The sequence below is a fragment of the Macaca fascicularis genome, chromosome 9 (genome assembly GCF_037993035.2).
Source record: "Macaca fascicularis isolate 582-1 chromosome 9, T2T-MFA8v1.1".
NCBI classification, from domain to species: domain Eukaryota; kingdom Metazoa; phylum Chordata; class Mammalia; order Primates; family Cercopithecidae; genus Macaca; species Macaca fascicularis.
The window spans coordinates 32,642,341-32,663,269 of NC_088383.1; the positions used below are offsets into that span (position 1 = coordinate 32,642,341).

At 42.3% G+C, this 20,929-nt stretch overlaps 1 protein-coding gene and 1 long non-coding RNA gene across 20 annotated transcripts in view; one reads left to right on the top strand and one right to left on the bottom strand.

The window, feature by feature from the left end:
• ARHGAP12 (Rho GTPase activating protein 12) overlaps positions 1-15,350 on the bottom strand; it is a 149,525-nt gene extending 134,175 nt beyond the window's left edge. For all 18 annotated transcript variants that reach the window (XM_065520507.2, XM_074001363.1, XM_074001362.1 and 15 more), the window contains exon 1: positions 15,233-15,350. The gene's annotated coding sequence lies outside the window, so the exon portion shown is untranslated. The remainder of the gene's footprint in view (positions 1-15,232) is intronic.
• Positions 14,951-20,929, top strand: part of LOC135965049 (uncharacterized) — a 28,042-nt gene continuing 22,063 nt past the window's right edge. Inside the window, exon 1 of one of the 2 annotated variants that reach the window (XR_010577893.2) lies at positions 14,951-15,372. This is a non-coding gene — a long non-coding RNA (uncharacterized lncRNA). The remainder of the gene's footprint in view (positions 15,373-20,929) is intronic. The other variant, XR_012417567.1, reaches the window with a different exon arrangement.

Genomic DNA, 20,929 nt, shown 5'->3' on the forward strand with positions numbered 1-20,929 from the left:
AACCGTAGACAGTGAGTGCTGGAGTAGAAGGGGACACAGAATTCCATAGGTGAAGCACAGACGATGCTTTTAAGTCAAACCTATTTTGTATACAGTAATACAATAATGGTGGATATATGACATTATGCGTTTGTCAAAACCCATTGGTCTTTGCAATGAAAAGCGTGAACTTCAAAGTATGCAAATTTAAAAATATCATTGCGCTGGGGCAAGATTCCAGGATGGAAAGCAGATGTGACAAGAATCTAATAGTATTACAAACACATGAAACAACCTCACTGAACAGAGTGGGGGGAAAATGCTGACGTAAGTTACTTTGGAAATCAGTGGAGTCTCTAAGAATATGGGCAGAAGGGGCTGGGGGTGGTTACACCCATAATCCCAGCACTTTGGGAGGCCAAGGCAGGAGGATCACTTAAGACCGGAAGTTTGACACCAGGCTGGGCAACACAGTAAGGTGTGTCTCTACCAAAAATTTAAAGATAAATAATTTTTTTTATTTGCAAAAGGAAAAATAGGCAAAAGGAACTGCACAAAAGTTGATAAAGTTCTTTCCCCAGGAGTGCAAGTTAAATATCTTGATACTGCTATACATGTATACTGGAATAAAACAAGTAACTCAATGGTGGATAGCAGGTATCAGGTTTCTCAATGTTGGAGTGAAAATTTACAGATAAGCAAGAGGAGGCTAGAATGATCCAACGGATTAGACTTGGAGACATCAGTAGGAACTCATTTTTAGTTTACCACAGATATATAAGTGATCATATACAGAAATATTACAGAAATATTACAGATGTGTATCTACACTGCTTGATATTATACACACATATTTCCTGGCTGTCAATAAAAATGACAAGTTAGCAGTAACAAACACACCTAGCACTCAGCTGTGGCTTCTTGCATCATTCTCCCAATAAAAGGACCAGAGGTCTTCGGAGAAATGGCGGATTCTAGCAAAGGGGCAAGAACTATGCAAGATGGGCAGGTACAAGGCATCCAGTAGTGCCATAATGACTTTCCCACAAACTAGATTTTAAATACTTGATTTAAATGCTTATTACTAGGCAATTGTGTTCTGAACCTAAAACTCAATTTAAAATTAATGCCATGCATATCTAGCTCATATTCATAATAACATCTTACATTATGCTGCCCCATGTTTAAATAATTTAAACAACTTACAAATGCATTTCTTTTGTTCTTTACCTTTAAACACTGTGTTTACAGCAAATCACAATGCCTGTTTTTCTCATCAAAACATAAATTACAATTATTCAAGAAGTACTAGGGTTCTCCATTATTGAATGGTTATTATATCTTCAAATATTCCAGCTCTTTTTTTTTTTTTTTTTTTTTTTTTGGAGAGGCAGGATCCTGCTCTGTCAACAAGGTCAAAGTGCAGTGGTGCCATCATAATTCACCATAGCCTCGACCTCTGTGTCTCAGGCAATCTTCCAGCTCAGCCTCCAGAGTAGCTAGGACCACAGGTGCATGCCACCATGCCCAGCTAAATTTCTAATTTTTCTGGAGAGACAGGATGTCAGTATTTTGCCCAGGCTGGTCTGGCACTCCTGGCCTCAACCAATGCTCCCACCTCAGCTTCCCACAGTGCTGGAATTACAGGCATGAGCCACTGCGCCCAGCCTCAAACTTATTTTCAAATGATCTCCTATACACGGAGATGTAAATGCTGACTCAGATATACAGCAAAGTAGAAAGTGAGGACCCGCTGTATTTTTTTTTTTTTAATTCACCAGCATGGGCAAACTAGTGAGACCCTATCTTTACAAAAAAATTTAATAAAAAATTAGCTGGGCATGGTGGTGCAGGCTTGTAGTCCCAGCTACTCAGGAGACTGAAGTGGGAGGATCACTCAAGCCCAGGAGTTCGATAGAGGCAGAAATGAGCTGTTCGTGCACTCCAGCCGGGATGACATAACAAGACCCTGTCTCAAAAAAAATTCACAAACTCAACACTTTATATTAAACAGCCCCGACCAAGCCCTTTCTGATCAAAAGACACCAAAGATTAAGCTGTGTTTTCATCCCTTCACATCTACTTGCACACACTAAGAGAGTGTTAATGTAACAATGAAAGATACCAAGAAGACAGCCTATACAATAAAAAACCCATAATGAGTTTAAAAAAAAATCTAAGGAACAAAAAAATTTTTCTTGAGCCAACAGGTTAACAGCCTTTTCCCTTCAGATTCCATTATTTCATCAAAAGCTCCCCATGTCCAAAATAGTTCCACATTATAAGCCTTTAAAACTATCCTTCTAGCTGGGCATGGTGGCTCACACCTGTAATCACAGCACTTTGGGAGGGTGAGGCGAGGGATTACCTGAGGTCGGGAGTTCGAGATCAGCCTGGACAACATGGTAAAACTCTGTCTCAACTAAAAATACAAATATTAGCCAGGTGTGGTGGTACATGCCTGTAATCCTAGCTACTTGGGAGGCTGAGGCTGCAGGATCACTTGAACCTGGAAGACGGAGGTTGCAGCAAGCCAAGATCGTGCCACTGCACTCCAGCCTGGGCAACAAGAACGAAACTCCATCTCAAAAAAAAAAAAAAAAAAACCAAGAAACTATCCTTCTATGACAATCACTCTGTGTCTACATTTTTAAGCTTTCTCTTCACTCCCTTCTAACTGCACTCCAATCAATGGCTTCTTCCTTCTGTACCCCTCAACACCACAAAGTCCTATATTTTAATTTCTTAATAAGAATTTTCTATAATAATCCATTTTTTAAAAGAAGAAGAAATAAATTAACCTTTTTTTTTTTTTTTTTTTGAGATGGAGTCTTTGCTCTGTCACCAGGGCTAGAGTGCAGTGGCACAATCTCGGCTCACTGCAACCTCTGCCTCCTGGGTTCAAGTGATTCTCCTGCCTCAGCCTCCTGAGTACCTGAGATTACAGGTGCCCGCCACGGTGCCAGGCTATTCTTTGTATTTTTAGTAGAGACAGCGTTTCACCATGTTGGCCAGGCTGGTCTCAAGCTCCTGACCTTGTGATCCACCCACCTTGGTCTCCCAAAGTGCTGGGATCACAGGTGTAAGCCACTGCTCCCAGCCAAAAATTAATGTTTTTATAGTTCACATAATTTTTATCTTGCCTCTGGGACATCTCGTCTACCTGATCGTGTAGTAACACCATCTCAGTTTTTCTTGGGGAAGGCACGCGCACCCATAGTCTTAGTCCATGGAGTTACATAAGTTACATAATAATAAGATATCAGGCAGGGGGCGGTGGCTCACCCCTATAATCCCAGCACTCTGGGAGGCTAAGGCTGGTGGATCACCTGAGGTCAGGAGGTCGAGACCAGCCTGGCTGACACAGTGAAACCTCGTCTCTATTAAAAATATTAAAATTAGCCAGGCATGGTAGCATGTGCCCAGCTACTTGGGAGAATGAGGCAGGAGAATAGCTTGAACAGGAGGCAGAGGTTGCAGTGAGCCGAGATCGCACCACTGCACTCCAGCACTCCAGTCTGGTCAACGGTGCAAGACTCAGTCTCAAAAAAAATAAAAAAGAAAAGAAATCATTACCCTAGTCTTTATAAAAGTTCAATGGAACTTTCGATTTCCTAACAACTTATTCTAGAAGAAAAACATTCACTTCACAACACTACTGGCTACTCAGGTATCTTCTCCCCAATCCATTCAGGTATTCTGAAACTACACACATTACTCTCTTGATCTTCTGAATATCACTTACATTCAATCACTTTCATGTGTTTACCAATCCCCCATGTTTTAAACAGATATAATCCACAAAATAAAGGCAAAAACATCTGTAACTGCAGCAATTATTTAAGTCTGGCCACTGCAAAGTTCTAGTGTCAGACAACAGTAATTCACCCAAAAAAGGAGAAAACACTCTATAATGTTTAAATTATGCCAGTTTACTTCAAATAAACATTGGAATATCAAGAGTCATGGTGGGCAAAGAACCTGAATAGACATTTTTCAAAAGAAAATACAGACGGTTCCCAACTAACAATGGTTCCAGTTACAATTTCTTGACTTTATGGTGGGTTTATTGGAATATCAAATACCTTTGTTTTCTTTTGAGAGATGGAGGTCTCATTCTGTCACTTAGGTTGGAGCGCAGTGGTACCATCAAAGCTCACTGCAGCCTCGAACTCCTGGGTTCAAGAAATCTTCCTGTCTCAGCCTCCTTGGTAGCTAGGACTACAGGTACATACCATCACGCCTAGCTAATTTTTAATCTTTTTAGAGATGAGGGTCTTGCTATGTTGCTCAGGCTAATTTAAATGCATTTTTGACTCACAACATTTCTGACTTATGATCAGTTTATCAGAACATAATACCACCATAAGTTAAGGAGCATCTGTATATAAGTGGCCAGTAAGAACCTGCAAAGACGCTGAATATTACTAATCATTAAGGAAATAACAAACACACACACACACACAAACATGAGATACCACTTCGCACCCAACAGGATGGCTATCATTTTTTTTTAATTAAAAAATAGACCAGGTACAGTGGCTCATACCTGTAATCCCAATACTTTCGGAGGCCAAGGCAGGAGGATCACTTGAGACCTGGAGTTCAAGACCAGCCTGAGTAACATAGCGAGGCCCTGTCTCTACAAAAAAATTTTAAAAATAGCCAGGGATGGTGGCACATGCCTGTAGTCCCAGCTACGCAGTAGGCTGAAGTGAAAGAATCGCTCAAGCCTGGAAGTTGAGGCTGCAGTGGGCTGTGACTGTGCCACTGCACTCCAACCTGAGCAACAGAGCAAGACCTTGTCTCCAATAAATAAATAAATATAACTAAATAAATAACGAATGTTTGTGAGGATGTGGAGAAACTAAAACTCTTGTGCTTTGCTGGTGGAAATGTAAAGTAGTACAGCCACTGGGGAAAATGGTATGGTAGTTCCTCAAGAAAACTGAAAATACAATTATCACATTATCCAGCAATTCCACTTCTGGGTATACACCCATAAGAATTGAAAACAGGAAGTCAAACAGATATTTGTATATCCATGTTCACAGCAGCATTAATCACAATAGCCAAAAGGTGGAAGCAAACTAAATATCCATCCATGGATGAATAAACAAAATGTGATACATAGTAAAATATTATTCAGCCTTAAAAAGGAAGGAAATTCTGACAGTACAATGTGGATGAACTCAAGACTATGCTTAGGGAAATCGCCAGTCACACAAGGGCAAATATTACATAACTTCATGTATATGAGGTACCTAGAGTAGTCAAATTCATAAAGACAGAAAGCAGAATGGTGGTTACCAAGGGATGGAGAAAGACAGCAACAGGAAGTTACTGTTTAATGGGTATGGAGTTTCAGTTTAGAAAGATGAAAAAGTTCTGGAGATGAAGGGTGGTGATGGTTAGACAATAAAGTTAACTTATTTGATGCCACACAACTGTACACTCAAAAATGGTTCAAACAGTAAATTTCATGTTATATATATTTCACTAAAGACATTGTAGTATACAATTTAAATCACCTTATACCCATCTACTCAAAAGCCACAAGTAACTAAAATCCTCATGAAGCTCTTACAAATCCTCTTTAAAAGTAAATATAGGGCCAGGCGCAGTGGCTCACGCCTGTAATCCCAGCACTTGGGGAGGCTGAGGTGGGTGGATCACGAGGTTCAGGAGATGGAGACCATCCTGGCACGCATGGTGAAACCGTCTCTATTAAAAATACAAAAAAATTAGCTGGGCGTGGTGGTGGGCGCCTGTAGTCCCAGCTACTCAGGAGGCTGAGGCAGGAGAATGGTGTGAACCCGGGAGGCGGAGCTTGCAGTGAGCTGAGATCACACCACTGCACCTCCAGCCTGGGCAACACAGCGAGACTCCACCTTGGGGGAAAAAAAAAAAAAAGTAAAGATTGGCCAGGTGCGGTGGCTCAAGCCAATCATCCCAGCACTTTGGGAGGCCAAGGTGGGCGGATTACGAGGTCAGGAGCTCCAGACCGGCCTGACCGACATGGTGAAACCTCATCTCTACTAAAAATACAAAAATTAGCTGGCCGTGGTGGCATGTGCCTGTAATCCCAGCTACTCAAGGCAGGAGAATCTCCCGAACCTGGGAGGCGGAGGTTGCAGTGAGCCGAGATCGCGCAACTGCACTCCAGCCTGGGTGACAGAGCGAGACTCCGTCTCCAAAAAAAAAAGTAAATATAAAAAGCAAATAAATCGAGAACACGGTGAAACCCCGTCTCTACTAAAAATACAAAAAATTAGCCGGGCGCGGTTGTGGGCGCCTGTAGTCCCAGCTACTCGGGAGGCTGAGGCAGGAGAATGGCGTGAACCCGGGAGGCGGAGCTTGCAGTGAGCCGAGATCGCGCCACTGCACTCCAGCCTGGGCGACAGAGCGAGACTCCGTCTCAAAAAAAAAAAAAAAAAAAAAAAAAGCAAATAACATTCAAACTCTTAGAAAGCTGAAAAGTAGCTGGGCGCAGTGGCTCATGCCTGTAATCCCAGCACTTTGGGAGGCCGAGGCGGGCGGATCACAAGGTCAGCAATTCCAGACCAGCCTGACTAACATGGTGAAACCTCATCTCTACTAAAAATACAAAAATTAGCCAGGCATGGTGGTAAGTGCCTGTAATCCCAGCTACTCGGGAGGCTGAGGCAGGAAAATCGCTTGAACCCAGGAGGCAGAGGTTGCAGTGAGCCAAGACTGCACCATTGCACTTCAGCCTAGGCGACAGAGCGAGACTCCGTCTCAAAAAAAAAAAAAAAGAAAAGAAAACTGAAAAGTTGCACTTACACTCCATGATTTGTAAGTTTTATTCAAATTAATTTTAACAAGAATAAAAACCAATAATGTAAACTAAAGCCAAAATTAGGTATCACTACACATCAACTACAATAAAGTTGTTTGTTTTTTTTTTTTAAAGAGACAATTCACAGTGCTAGCAAGGACTCTAGAAACTAGAGCATTTATATAGTGTTAGTGAGAGTGCTAAATAGCACAGCCAGTTTAGTAGTTTCTTACAAACCCAAGTTCCTGTATACCACATCCTCGGCCATGGAACAAGCCTTAATAAACTGAAAAGAACTGAAATCATGTAAAGTATATTCTCTAATCACAATAAAATTAAATTAGAAACTCTTAAAAAGTATCTTAAAAACCCCAAAATTGTTTTTGGAATCTAAGCAACACACTTCTAAATGAGTCAGTAGTCAAAGACGATGACAGGCTGAACAAGTGGCTAACGCATGTAATACCAGCTCTTTGGGAGTCGGAGGTGGGAGGATCACTTGAGGCCAGGAGTTCAAGACCAGTCTGGCGAGTTTTGAACTCCTGGTGAGACCCCATCTCTACAAAAACTAAAACACACAAACAAAAAAACTAGCAAGGCATGGTGATATGCACCTGTAGTCCCAGCTACTAAGGGAGGCTGAGGTAAGAGGACTATAGGAGCCCAGGAAGTCGAGGCTGCAGTTTGTGCTGCTGCACTCCAGCTTTGGTGAGAGTGAAACAATGTCTCAAAAAAGAAAAAAGAAACCAAACGGGAAATGTGTACCGAATGAAAATGAAAACATGTGATTTCAAAATTTGTGGGATACAGCTAAAGCAGTGCTCAGAGAAAATTTACAGCACTAAATGCCAGAAAAAAACAAAGTCTCACATCAATGACATAAGCTTCCACTCTAAGAAGGTAAAGAAGAGTAAATTAAATCCAAAGTTTGCAGAGGTCGGGCGCGGTGGATCACACCTGTAATCCCAGCACTTTGGGAGGCAGAGGTGGGCGGATCATGAGGTCAGGAGTTCAAGACCAGCCTAACCAATATGGTGAAACCCTGTCTCTACTAAAAATACAAAAATTAGCTGAGCATGGTGGTGCACACCTGTAATCCCAGCTACTGGGGAAGCTGAGGCAGGAGAATGACTTGAACCCAGGAGGCAGAGGTTGCAGTGGGCCGAGATTGTGCCACTGCATTCCAGCCTGGGTGACAGAGCAAGGCTCTATCTCAAAAAAAAAAAGAAAAAGAAAAAAAAGTTTGTAGAAGAAAAGATATGAAAAAGATTAGAGCAGAAAGCAATTAAAAGGAAACAGAAAAATGTAGAGAGAAAAATCAATGAAACCAGAGGCTGGTTCTTTAAGAGCAGTAAAACTGCCCAGGCGCAATGGCTCACACCTATAATCCCAGCACTGAGGGAGGCCAAGACAGGTGGATCACCTGAGCTTAGAAGTTCAAGGCCACCCCGGGCAACGTGGTGAAACCCCACATCTACCAAAAGTACAAAAAATTAGCCAGGTGTGGTTGGCATGTGCCTGTGGTCCCAGCTACTCAGGAGGCTGAGGTGGGAGGATCACTTGGGTCCAGGAGGCAAAGGCTGCAGTGAGCTGAGATCATGCCACTGCACTCCAGCCTGGGAAACAGAGCGAGACTCTGTCTCAAAAAAACAAACAAACAAACAAACAAAAATGCACAGATCAGTAAAATTGACAATCCTCTAGCCAAACTAATGGGAACAAAAGAGAAAAGAAACAAATTATCAAAAAGGTAACCAGAGACATAACTACAGATCCTGAAGACATCAAAAGGAAAATAGAAAATACTATGAACAACTTTATGCCAATAAATTCAACAATCCAGATGAAGTAGACAAATGTTTTTTTTTGTTTTGTTTCGTTTTGTTTTTTAAAAAAGACAGGGTCTTGCTCTGTTGCCCAAGCTGGAGTGCAGCAGCATAATCATAGCTCACTGCAGCCTCTAATTCCTGGGCTCAAACAATCCTCCTAGACTCAGCCTCCTGAATAGCTGGGACTACAGGTGCATGCTAACCTTCTAACAAATTTCTTGAAAGATACAAATAACCAAAGCTTGCTAAAGAATGAACAGATAACCTGAATACTCCCTGTATCTATTAAATAAACAGAATTTGTCTTTAAAAGCTTTCCACAAAGAAAACTGGCCCAGGCAGCTTCGCTGGTGAATTTTACCAAAAATGTAAAGAAGTTACTACAATTCTACATAAATCTCTCAAAAAAAAAAAAGAGAGAAAACATCCCAACTCCATTCAACCAAAACCAAAGACATTATAAAAAAGAAAAAATCATAGGTTAGGTAAGGTAGCTCACACCTGTAATTCCAGGGTTTTAGGAGGTCGAGACAAGAGGATCACTTGAGGTCATGAGTTCAAAACCAACCTGGACAACACAGCATGAAACCATCTCCACAAAAAAAGTTTACAAAATTAGTTGGGCATGGTGCTGCACACCTGTAGTCACAGCTACTTGAGAGGCTAAAGTGGAAAACCTGTTTGACCCTGGGAGTTCGAGACTGCAGTGAACTGTGAACATGCCACTGTACTCCAGCCTGGGGGGGTGACAGAGCAAGACCCCATCTAACAGGAAAAAAAAAAAAAAAAAAAAAACAGGCAAAAGATTCAAATAAACTTATCCAAAGAGCTACAGATGGTAAACAGGCTCATGAAACTAGGCCCAACATCTTTAGTCATCAGGAAAATGCAAATTAAAACCAAAAAGAAAGAAATGTCACCACACATCTCATAGAATGGCTAAGTCGGGTCATACCAGTGTTTTTGAGAATGCAGAGCCACTGGAACTCACACACAAAGCTGGTGAGGATGTAAAACCGAACCAGCATTTGAAATAAGTTTGGCAGATGCTTAAAATGTTAAATATGCATCTACCACATGATTCAGGGATTTTACTCTTAGGTATTTACCAACAAAAATTAAAGCATATGTCCACACAAAGACAGGAGCTTCATTTGTAACAAAGAGAAACTCGCATGTCAATCAACAATTGAATAAACTAATTGTGGTATATCCACACAATGGAATATCACTCAGCAATAAAAAGGAATGAACTACTGATACACACAGCAAACTGGATGAATCTCAAAATAATTTTATTGAGTGAAAAAAAAAATCCAGACCAGAATCCATACTACATGAGTCCATCTGCATAAAATTCTAGAAAATTGATTTCCTAGAATCAAACTAATTGATAGTGACGGAAAGCAGAGCAATAGTTGCCAAGGGACATGGGGAACGAATTACATAGGAGCTCAAGGAAATTTCTGATGGGTGAAAGACATGTTCATTATCTTGAAAATGGTAGTGGTTTCACAGGTATATACATACATCAAAACTCTTCAAATTGTACACTTAAAATATGTATGTGCAGCTTGTTATACAGCAATTTTACCTCAAAACTCTAAAAAAAAAAAAACTGTTAAAACCCTAATGATGCAAATTAAAACAACCAGATATCACTACCCACCTACCAGACGGCTTTCAAAAACACAGAGTGTTTTGTATGGTAAAGATACCAGCAACTGGAATTCTCTTCATTGCTGGTGGAAATGCAAAATGATACAACCACTTTGGAAAATAATTTGGTAATTTCTAATAAAGTTAAACATACACTTACCATATGATCCAGCAATCCCTCTTCTAGGTATTTACCCAAGAGAAATGAAAACATAACTCCACACAAAGGCCTTACATGAACATTCATAATGGCCAGAAATTGAAAACTCAAAAAGGCCTACGAACTTGTGAATACAAATTGTGGCACAATCCATCTCTAAAATAGGAAACAGTACAAACCTCAAAAAAACCTTGTAAGAACGGAAAGAGAAAACGTGAAAAAAATCACTTAGGTATAAAGAATGATAGATGGTATCACATCAATCACTGCTTACTCAAGGAAGCAAAAGCTGTGATAATAGAAAAATACAAATCATATAGTATGTAGCCTTCTGTGTCTGACATGTTTCACTTAGATTAATGCTTTTGAGATTCATTCAAGTTGTCACCATAGTTAACCCTTTTTTATTGTTGAATGTTATTGTATTTTATGCATGTATATTATACCTTTAAAAAACTGAAATTAAAAAATACATATTATGTAGCAAAATATAGGAAATTTTCAGCCAACTTTAAAAGATGTCACTCTAACCTCATAACATATTATGAATTCTGCTGTGGTGCGGGAAAAGAGCACAGAACTTGGAGTCAGAGGTCTAAATTTTAAATCTAGGTTTTGCCATTTATCAGCTCTCAGGACCGTAGGCACCTTAACTTATCTGTAAAACAAAGCAAACAATACAAACCTCAACAGATCTTTGTGAGAAAAAAGAAAAAGAACTTTGTAACTTTCAGACGTCACAGAGTAACTATATTAATCAGTGCTTACTCAAGGAAGCAAAAGTTGTGAGAGTAGAAAAATAGTCACAAATGCACTGATAATTTATAAAACATCCTGTCTCTGGCTCTTGCTGTGTGACTCCGGACAAGTCATTTAACCTCTCTGGGCTTCAGTTTTTTCCATCTGCAAGGTGCATTTTATTAACAGTACATACTGCAGGCCGGGCGCGGTGGCTCAAGCCTGTAATCCCAGCACTTTGGGAGGCCGAGACGGGCGGATCACGAGGTCAGGAGATCGAGACCATCCTGGCTAACACAATGAAACCCCGTCTCCACTAAAAATACAAAAAAAATTAGCCGGGCGTGGTGGCGGCGCCTGTAGTCCCAGCTACTCGGGAGGCTGAGGCAGGAGAATGGCGGGAACCCGGGAGGCGGAGCTTGCAGTGAGCCGAGATCGCGCCACTGCACTCCAGCCTGGGCGACAGAGCGAGACTCCGCCTCAAAAAAAAAAAAAAAAAAAAAAAAAAAAAACAGTACATACTGCATATTGGGAGAATTAAGTAAATGTGTGTAAGGCACTTGATACAGTGCATGGCGCATGGCAAGTGCTTTAGAAGTTTTAGGTCTTATCACAAAAAAACTATTATTATTATCCTACCAGACCCAATACTGGCCACCATCCTGCCCAACCAAGCTGCAGCAGTGTAAGTGATTAATGATCTAGATCACTGGATTCTCAAATTTTTAGTGAGCAATGGAATAATCTGAAGAACTTCTTTTTTAAAAAATAAACTTCTTATTTTAAAAGAGTTTTAGATTTACATAATTACTGCAAAGATAGTCCAAAGAGTTCCCACGTACTCTGGACCCAGTTACCCCTATTAACAACTTATGTTAGTACTGGTACATTTGTCATATTCAATGAACCAGCACTGACACATAACCATTTCCACATTCTGTTCAGATTTCCTTAGTATTCTCCTAACGTCCTTTTTCTGTTCCAGGGTCCCATCCAGAATGCCACATACGCATTTTGTAGCCATATCCCAGAGAGTCAAACCACAGATTACAGGCCCTAGCCCTAGATATTCTAACAACAACTGGAATGAGGTGGGGCCCTAAAATTTACATTCCCAAGGATTGCTGATGGGGCCAATCTGAAAATACACTAAGAATAACAATGGTCTACACTTTAGACTCCAAAACTGTTGTTCATTACAGTAGCCACTAGTCAAATGTGTCTAATGCAAATTGAGAAATGCTCTAAGTGTAAATAAAACACACGTGATATTTCAAAACACCTGGTCCAATGTAAAGAGCATAAAACATCTCATTAATAATTTTCATATTGATTACATGTTAAAATGACATCGTGAATATACTGAGTAAAATATATTCATTTATTTCACTTTTTTTCCACGTGCTTACTTTTTATAATGTGAATACTAGAAACTTTAAGAGCAAGTAATTTATAGAGGCATTACATTCCTATTGGACAGCAGTGGTCTGTGGTCTGGCAGAACAGCATCCACATGACCACGTGGCTATTACAAGTGCAGGTGATTCCTACGCACACTGGAGTCGGAGAAGCTCTAGATTATCAACACGCGAAAGAGGCTTAGAGACTACACCATTTGGCAGTTCAGTTCAAATAAAAAGCTCATCAATTGCAAAACGAAACTGCAGAATATTCATTAAGTCCATGAAGTCAGTGAAAGTAATAGGGAAATGGCTGAATCACAGCAAAGCCACATACCAGTGAGCCGGGGCCAGTTAACTGAACAACAACAAAAAAAAAAAACCACAAGGACAGTGGCCCAATAGGTTCCTCAAAAGAGATATCTGAAAAGCCCGATTTGAAGCACAGGGATGCTATGTCGTACTACGACACCTTTCACATCTGATTCATACTACAAAATAGTGCATATTTGCAATTCTAGCCAAAATTGTTAAATACAGGACACAAGTTTAATTTCACTTTTCTCTCCCATGATTTATTATAAAACTGTAATGCCCATTTTCTCAGGTAAGTAAAATATTAGTACTACTGTTTAACAGTTTTACAGATCACTATTTAGTTTTTACTCCATTTAAAAATTTTAATTATCCTTATTATTTTCAGTAATGTCACTTACATAGAGTACTTAAAAATTTGTAAAGTTCACTTTCTATCAGCCTACTAAACAACCACTAAGCAGATACTTTCTAATTAAAGAAAAGCCAAATGATTAACTACAAGTAACATGCTGTTTTTCTACAGCACTTACCTACTTTCACTTGCACCTCGAAACAACTGGTATTAAATACAAAACCGAAAGAGATGTAACGTATTGATAATTATATATGAACAACTAATCTATACAGACGGTATTATCTTAAGAATCAACGAGTCATCAATCTTCTCCAGCTTAATGAAGTACGAACAAAAATCTATCAATAAATACTGGGGTGTAAATATACAGACACACACATAATTTGTTATACTACACTTTTGGGGGTTCTTTTTCCCCAACAGAGAAACTCCTTTAGAACAGAGGAGCCACATGCAACCAGGGGTCGCACATATATGCCCAGACAGTCTGGCTCCTCAGGTGGCATGGGTCGGGGTCACGCTTTCACTGCCTGCTTTGGGCTCTCAAAACCCAGCTCTGAAACGTTTCCAAAGCAATTTATAAACAAAGAAAAAAAAAAATACTGCGCCAGGAGCCAGACTGCCTATTCAGACCAGAGGAGGTGGAAGAAGATAACCCATTCTGTAAAACACCTTCCTATAGATCAGGTAAAGAAAAAGCGATATGGACAAATAAATACATATCTAGGCCATCGTTCCCGACTTTTAAGCACGAAAGAGTGGCTAGGGGCTAGTTACTTTTTAACACTTCCACTGAAACACACGGCGTCTCCCAAGGTCTAACCTCTAGAAGTCGGGTGGCAGAACCTGAACCAGAACCCGCGTGAGCCTTCCTTCCTCCACGACCTCCCTTTAGGAACGCACGCCTAAATACTCGATAAAATCTACTTCTCTATGTCATGATTAACCCAAAAGTCAGCCACAACCAATCGTGTTATTAGAGTGCTAAAAGCCTCTACCCACAACAAACACTCCACATGGGAAGACATTAGAACTTTCGACAAAGGTGTACTTTCAACGTTGCGCTTTAGCCTTTGAAAATACATTTACAAAACTGCAGCTGCAGTCAAAAGGAAAACATCACACGCCTCCAAAGCTGAAGGGCGTGCCTTTTTCTCTAACAAGGACCGTGTGGCCATTTCTTCTCAAAGGGTCTGCAGTCACTTAAGGTAGCAACGCGTAAAGGACAGCCGTTCTGAGAAGACAACCAGCTCCCCTGAGATGGGAGGCGGGCTGCACGCTGGTAAAGAGGATTTTTCAATTCAAGGACTTTGAGGAGATTCCGCCCAGGGAAGCTGGAGGGGAGCAAATGCACGTCCATCCAGCAGGGGCAGGGCATCGGGAAAAACCGCAAAGAAGAAAGTGTCCAGTTTAAGGTCAACAGTCCTGGAGGGACGCCCCACGTGGCCCCCCCGGGTGGGTGGAGGCCTGCGAGCCCCACTGCGGTTAGGGAGTGGGCCCATGGCGCGGGAGGGGCCGGCCCGGCCTTTTGCACACACACGCACACACACCCGCCTTTTGCAGACACACGAGCACGCACACACCCGCCTTTTGCACATAGACACGCACACACCCGCCCTGTGCACACACGCGCGCGCACCCTCACACTCTCCTCCCTGGGGGCGGGGCGGGCGGGCGCTGCCCTCACACAGGAAGTCAGGAAACCCAGGGGGCAGAGGAGCCACAACTTCGGGCCATTTAAACCCTCTTGCCCACGTCAGCCAATAGGCTGCGCCGGCCCCCTCCCCCCCGGCGCCCACCCCCGCGTCCGGAGCCCCTCGCTGCGTGCCCGACCTCCCCTCGCGCGCACCTCGGCGCCGCCGCCGCCGCGCCTCCCGCACACGCCTCCCCCCGACTACACCGCCCTTGGCGGGCACAGCCCGACCCCGGCGCGCCTTTGTGCAGCGCCTCGCCAACCTGCCCTCCGTCCGCCAAGACACACGCCCTGCACCTCACCCGGAGCCCGGCGGCCTCGCGGCGGGCGGCTCCCTCCTTAGTCCGTCCCGCGGCTGCGGGTCGGCGACGCGAGCCGGGAGAGCGCTCACACGGCGACGGCCGCTGCCGACCAGTCCCCGCAGGCTGGCCTCTGAGGGAGGGTAAGTTCCAGGGCACGTCGGAGCGCGCCGGCGCGGGGGCGGGGGCGGGGCGCAGGGCGGGGCTCACGTGACGTGCGGGGGCGGGGCGGGAGGCTCACGTGACGGCGCGGGAGCGCGGGGCGGGCGCGGGTGTCCGGGACTGTCGGGGGTGGCGCGGGGTGTGGCGGCTGGCAGGGATCCGGACGGGGGCGCAGCCAGGGTACGGTGTGGGGACTCGGGCCGACGTGGGAGTCGGCGGCCAAGGGGGCTCGCACTTTGTAAACAAAGAGTGGGAAGCGTTAAGAAAACGCTCGTAGGGAGAACCAGGGAAGGGCGGACAGAGCGCCAGGGTGGCATGAATGGAGCCCGGGCAAAGACAGCCCTGCCGTGTGCCCTGCCGCTCCCTTCCTCGGCCCCTGGAGCTGCGGCCGGGTGTGGGTCAGTCGTTCACGGGCCCGGAAATTCCACTGGGACACCCGAAAAAGTGCCGCACGCAGCCTCCGGGGGACGGAAAGGGACTCGGGGCACTGAGTCCATTGCCGGGGTCGCCAGGGCACAGGTGCACACTCTGGACTGAGGAGACCCCTGGGACGCGGAGGGCCGCTCCAGGGCAGAACCAGTCGGTCAGCATTCAGCCTTCCACGGCCCTGAGGGTGCGAGCCCTGCGGGGGCCACAGGGTCATTGTCCAAAGTCATCCCCGTTTGCACTGTGGCAGCACCGAACCCGGAAGTCACAGCTTTGGAAGGTCTTTGATGGTGATCCAGTAGCAGGAGGAGCTCAGCTGGAATGGGAATCAGGAAAGAGACCTGGCTTCTGCCATTTATTGGCACTTCACCCTTCTGAACCTCTCAAACGAGAGCTGGCTTCTAGCTCTAGAATTCAATGAGTATGAGAAAAATAACTGAAAGGCGTTGGAACTTTAGTAACTATTCATTCCTTAACCAGTTGTTGATTGTGCCTGTTGTGGTGCCAGGATGAAATTTTTAATAATAGAGACCAGAAAGGGGAAGGGGGAAAAGCCAAGCATATATATGATTCAAGCGCTCAAGAGCTACTCTCCGGAGTTGGCTTTTCTGTACTTCACTCTGTACTTGAAGATGCCACAATGCCTGGCTTCCTTATCAACCAGCTGAACTCCAAATTGTTCCTTACAGGATGCGAAGAATCCAGTAGGGCAGTGGCAAGACTTTAACAGCTGTGGTTTACAACCTTCCTGTTAAATTAAGTCTAATGCGAGCTAAAGTGTTAAGATATTCTCCATTTAGAAAGGAAAGAAGCTTACAATGAGAATTTTTGAAAAATAAGCCTGAGACTGTGCGGTCTCCATCGTTGCATTTGCTTTTCACAGCCCTTGGCACCCACTGCCTTTTTTGTCTCCCTCAGTTTCTAACCCGTTCTGTTTTCATGCATTTGTTCAGTATAAAGAGTATTTCCTGTATGCTTCTGAAACTACTTTCCATAGACTCTGCTTGTGTTCTCCTTATAAAACCAAAACAAGAGCAGTGCAAAAAGGAAACGACCCTGATAGGAATGTGCTGATAACCTTACCTTCCCTACTCTCCAAACCTGAATTGGGCACCCTTGGTTTTAGCAAGAGATAGAACTCAACAGTTTGCATGCACTTGCGGGTCTGCCTGTAACTCCACTTCCTATTTCACAACCTAATCTTGGATGATACCACAATGCCCACAGTATGCTGATCACCACCAACAGCAGATGGACTCGGATAAAAAGAGCTTTCTCGCTAGTGTGTTGTTTTAAAAGAACCTGATGGAGAGCTATGATCATATGCAACATTGCCTCTAGTTAGTTTTTAAATAACACTTGTAGCATATGTCTGGCGCCTGTGCTCAGGATTTCAACAGATCATTTTCAGGATTTTGACATTTAACTGGCTTCTTACGAAGTAGCAGAGAGTTCCAAAATGTAGAATGGAAATACAAGTTCCACACGCAGGCAGAGGTTTGAGTCTGATTTGTTTGTGTGTATATCCCAAGTGCCTAAAAGCACTTGGCATAAAGTAGATGCACAATAGATTCCTGTTGAATGTATTTTTGGGCGAAAATGTAGTCTGTACTTTGCATAAACTTGTCCTACTTTCTTCCTAATTCTTTAATAAGTAACCTACTTTTCACTGTGTATTTTTAAATGAAAAAGCATAAAATTATATCTGGCATTACCACTTTGGCTGGGCTATAAAGAAACAGGAATTTGGCAGTATCTATTAAAATTACAAATGCATATATACTCGGAGCCTTGAATTTCATTTCTAGGGATTTATGCCACAGATGTTTCCACACATAAGAAATAACAAGGTGTTTCTTATTACTGAGAATAGCAAAAGATTGGGAACAAGCTAAGTATCCATCAACAGGATACTAGTTAAATTATGATAGAGCCATATGTTTGAACATTGTGCAGCTGTTAATCAAAAAAAAAATCAGAAAGCTCTTTGTTTTAACATTAAGCTCTCCAAGATTTTTTTGTTAAGTGAAAAACACAGAAATATGGCACAGAATATTGTATTAAATTGTATATGCATTAAACAGGACAAAGTAACTGTTGAGGTATGAGAACACAGTAGATGGAAAGCATAAGAAATAGACTTCACTGTATTCATATTTAAACTTTTTGATATTCAAAATTTCAGAATGTTTTATCTATTCAAAGAGTGAAAATGTTTAAAATTTTTCTGGCATTTTTTTGTTGCTGCTGCTGTTATCAAAACATTCAGGCTTCATCTGTTCTATAAAAGTTTACCTGATTAAAATAAACATATCAAGGAGGCTGGGTGCAGTGGCTCATGCCTGTAATCCCAACACTTTGGGAGACTGAGGCAGGCAGATTGTTTGAGCTCAAGAATTCAAAACCAACCTGGGCAACATGGCAAGACCCCGTTTCTACTGAAAATACAAAAAAAAAAATAGCTGGGTGTGGTGGCGTGCGCCTGTGTTCTCAGCTACACCAGAGGCTGAAGTGGGAGGATCACTTGAACCCAGGAGGTGGAGGTTGCAGTTAGCCAAGATCGTGACACTGTACTCCAGCCTGAGTAACAGAGTGAGACCCTGTCTCAAAAAAATAAATAAATAAATAAAATCAAGTAAACTAGTACTCAGAGGCAAACTTTTGAAAAAAGAGTTTTTGTTCAGATTGAATAATGTCTGTTTCTTACCATAATAATTTCAAATCCAGGTACTACATTTATTTTGAGGCTTAGTACGTTTTATCAAATTTTTGGAAGTACTCTATTTTTCTTCAAGTTTAGTAAAGCCTTCCTTGAACAAGTTTTAACAAATTGGATCCTCCATTTTAAACAATAAAATTAGAATTTCATGGATCATTTGTCTGCTAATTAAGGTCAACAAAATATATTTTGGGAAAAACACTAAAGGCATATGTTTCTCTGTGTATCTGTTCGCTCACCCACTTTGTAATATCAACTGCTTCTTGTTTCCATGGGTTACACAGATGCCCTGTAAAAGATTTTGTCTGATAATGTTTCAGCATTTGATTATATTTATTTGTGGGCTTAAGAGAATTATCATGAGTACAGTAGCAGTCAGATTTGCATAACACATCTTCAGGGGTTTTAGGAGATTTATTAATATTTTCTTGTGAAATCTCATTGCTTTCACTATATAAATTCATATGATCAGTTTTAACTATTATTAAAGACAAATACAGGCTTAAAGAATTAGTACTTGTGGTCTGACACGATGACTCACACCTATAATCCCAGCACTTTGGGAGGCTTAGGCAGGTGGGTCACCTGAGGTCAGGAGTTCAAGACCAGCCTGGCCAACATGATGAAACCCCGTCTCTACTAAAAATACAAAAAATTAGGTGGACATAGTGGTGCACGCCTGTAGTCCCAGCTACTGGGGAGGCTGAGGCAAGAGGATTGCTTGAACTCGAGAGGTGGAGGTTGCAGTGAGCCAAGATGGCGCCATTGCACTCCAGCCTGGGTGACACAGTGAGACCCTGTTTCAAAAAATAAAAAAAGAATTAGTATTTGTAATAGTTGATTATACAAATTAGAACATTCTTGTTATACCCAACTAACTCAGAGTCCAGGAGTGGGGGAAAATACCATTCAGGGCACATAGCACCAGCTCCAAAAATTAAATTTTCTGCAAGCCCTGCTGCTAAAACAGCCTGCTGTAACCATAAGATTAGTTTTACCTAGTAGCTGCTGAAATGACCTACTGTGATTCATAGACTAGTTTTACCTACTGCTGTCTTCAGCAATCAGAGTTTGTCAGCTCTCCAAAGCTTCTCCAGTGGCAGTAAACTTTCTTTTAAAACAATACATAACATTTCTCCTTCTAATAAACTACCAACCTTCTTTTTGTTCTTTGAACATACCAAAGACCACCCGTATGTACATATATTTATATATATATACACCAAATTCCAATTCTGTGATTCCCAAATAAAATGTTTAATTTAGAGATTCATCTCTATATTTTGATTTCTACATAATTGCTGTCAGAAGTGGAATCCAAAGCAGACTCACCTTAGAGAATTAGCCCCTGGAATGTGGTGTGAAGTACCCACATTCAGGCCTCTTGAGCCCCCAAACTTCTACGGGCCACCTCTTTTCCCCATGGTGAGTCTCTGTTGGCTCGAACTCATATTTTTTCTTTTGGTTTAGTTCACTTTTATTTGGGAATTGGTTGGGAGGCATCCTTTCCCGCTACTGGTTATGAAATCTTCTGTTTAGGGAAACTTTCTGCCTCCTTGCTATAGACTTGGTTAAGATGAATATGTTTTTCTTCCTGGTTATGAGGACTCCTGTTTAAAAGGGATTTTTTTTTTCTCTCTTTTGTTAAAGAAGGCTTATTAACCCTCTTGGGGAGTACATACTTTATTTTCTGATTCATTTGCACACTTAGATTTTAAATTGGTTTTTGTGGCCAGGTGCCATGGCTCATGCCTGTAATCCCAGCACTTTAGGAGACTGAGGCAGGCAGATCATTTGAGCCCAGGAGTTCAAGACCAGCCTGGGCAGCATAGTGAGACCCATCTCTAATACATATATATAAAAGTTTTTGTGTATTTGGCATTAAACCAAGTCAGCTAAATTTATTTACAAATGGGCTCTCAAAGTTCAAAGGCATGCCAAAATAGTTTCCCCTTCTGAGACTCCAGCTGATATGTTCAGACATTATGGGGATCATTAAAACAGTCCATTTTTCTTAAAACTAAACTAAAGGGCCACGTCTATGAAATCATACAGTCCAAATAGGACAGATATCTCAATTGGTATCTTGAGGCTCAAAGACTCACTTTCAAAACTCAAAACTTGCCTCACTGCAAAGTACTGTCACAAAGCTACCTGCAACTGATTCTTCCCCAAAACCTTTCCATCCCCTTCCTACACGTCCTCCCCTTTATCCTTCTCTATGCTAAACTCTCTTTTTCCAAAACTCCTCAACTATTCTGGCATACTGATTAACAAGAATCTATTCTTGGCTGGGTGCGGTGGCTCACGCCTGTAATCCCAGCACTTTGGGAGGCCGAGGCTAGCGGATCACGAGGTCAGGAGTTTGAGAACAGCCTAGCCAGCACAGTGAA